This window comes from Parasteatoda tepidariorum, chromosome 10 (genome assembly GCF_043381705.1).
Source record: "Parasteatoda tepidariorum isolate YZ-2023 chromosome 10, CAS_Ptep_4.0, whole genome shotgun sequence".
NCBI classification, from domain to species: domain Eukaryota; kingdom Metazoa; phylum Arthropoda; class Arachnida; order Araneae; family Theridiidae; genus Parasteatoda; species Parasteatoda tepidariorum.
In genome coordinates, this window is record NC_092213.1 from 70,700,618 (window position 1) to 70,702,941 (window position 2,324).

The 2,324-nt window shown below is 26.6% G+C and overlaps 1 non-coding gene across 1 annotated transcript; it reads left to right on the top strand.

Annotated features, from left to right (window-relative positions):
• Nucleotides 1-482: 482 nt before the first annotated feature.
• Nucleotides 483-554, top strand: TRNAQ-UUG (transfer RNA glutamine (anticodon UUG)). The gene has a single exon. It is a non-coding gene; the product is annotated as a tRNA-Gln (tRNA).
• Nucleotides 555-2,324: the final 1,770 nt, after the last annotated feature.

Consider the following 2,324-nt stretch of genomic DNA (forward strand, 5'->3'; position numbering starts at 1 on the left):
TTAAGCAGTTCTTCGCCGTGGAAGATGCTGAAGGTGTTGCTCATTTTGCGTTGCCTGATGAGCCAATTACCTCCTAGATGGTAATTGGATAATGGCACCTTGTGACGTAGACGAGCAAGATTACCCATACTGTCACAGATACACGTTCATAGGGTGGGTTCATAAGATCATCAATTACTTGTATAAATACAACAAAAACATTTGTTTCCCGCTGGACAAGGATAAATACATATCAAAATTTACTAAACTATGGTAATATTAACTGCATGATATAGAATTAAAATAGTGTGTAGTAAAATTTTTTTTATTGTGGCCAACAAAATGCTATAACGCATCTAACTTTCTAATAGAACTTGTCATTTCTATTCAGTTCATCCGTTTGCTTACTTCCAGCTGATTAGCTGGGATCGTAACCTCTTTGCTCTACATTTTGTTATGCAAGATATTCAGTGATAAAATGATTGTAACATCTTGCTGATGTGGGTTCCATGGTGTAATGGTTAGCACTCTGGACTTTGAATCCAGCGATCCGAGTTCAAATCTCGGTGGAACCTGAATTAAATTTTTTTTTAAATTTATTTTTCCAATGAATTATTTTATAAAGTAATGTAATGTTTTTACATTTGCTTTATCATAATATATTTTTATTTCATTTAAATAAATTTTATTATTATACTTATTTTTTATAATAATAAAAAAGAGAACGTTCCGCTTATTACGTCATATTATGATAAACAAATTATTATGATAAAAATTTTGTGATTAAACAATATATTTTACAGTAAAGATTTTTTTTATTTTTTAAAAAAATTATATCTTTATTGATTTTTATAAAATTCAAAATTCAATTTGTATAATTTCCATGTTTCTGTGGATCCATGATGTAATGGTTTAGCACTCTGGACTTTGAATCCAACGATATGAGTTCGACTCGCGGATTTAACTACTTTAATTCTTTTTTTTTTTCATAAAATTAATTTTCCCAATCAATTATTTTATGAAATAATTTCCACAATTTTTTTTACATTTACTTTATCACAAAATAACATTTTATTAATATTAGAATTTTTTTTTTTTTTAACATGTAAAAAGAGCACATTTCGTTTATTGTGTCTTATTATGATAAACAAATTATTAGGATTAAAAAACTTATGATTAAATTATCTATTTTACAACCTAGCAATTTTGTTTTTTTTCAAAATGAAATTATATTTTTTGGAGCTTTATAAAATTTAAAATTCCGTTTGTATAAATACCACGCTTCTGTGGATCCATAGAGTAATAGGACTATAGAATAGAGTAATAGCTCTTCTGGACTTGAAAATCAAGCGATTCGAGTTCATCTCAGGGTAAAAACTGTATAAAATTATTTTTCAAATATGTTATATTTCTAATCGATTATTTTAGAAATAATATCCACATGAAATTTTTTAATATCAGTTTCGTCAAAAAATATTTTTCACAAGTTTAAGTTTAAATTACTTTTCATGTTATAATTTTCATTCATATAATAATAAAAAATGACATGTTTCATTAATCTTTCATGTCAGGTAAGCAAATTATTCGGAATAAAATGTTTCGATTCAATAATTTGTTCTATAGAGGAACAATTTTGCTTTTTTAAAGTTTAAATTTAATTTTCATTGAATTAAAATATAGTGTACGTAATGGTTAATACGCGGATCTTTAACTGCATGTTTTTAGTTAGCTTAGTTCAGACTCGTTACTTTTTTTCAAAAATATATTTAAATAACAATAAAAAGGGTGTTTTTTATTATTCCCGGAAAAAAACTAAAAAATGAAATTTATTTGTTACCAGTTTTTACTCCGGAGTGCGCCGCCCGATGAGACAATCTACCGTGACCCGCCGGTGGGTCACCCCGGCGTGAACGTGTTAAACAAAAATTACGTTTAGCTAAATGTGGATAATACACTTTTGCTGAAGATTGTTTTGCGTATATATATATACGTTAAAGATATCGAAAACATCTAATAGTTAATAATAAAGATTAATGAAAAAAGATATTAAAGGAAAAAGAATTAAAAAAATAAAATATTTAAAAAAATATTAAAAAGCAGGAAACAAAATAATGAAAAGACATAATCTCTTCATCAGCTCACACGATTATATCCGCAAAAAGGAGTGCTTTCTAATATTGCATCAATATAGTCAAAGTAAAATGTAGCAATACAATAGTGTGAGGAGCACTCAAAAAAATTGAAACGAAAATGGAACTTATTATTCATTTTCTTGGTTTTTCTCTTTTTTTTTGTTTTGTTTTTATCCTTTTTGTATTTTATATATATACTACATGATATAGAAT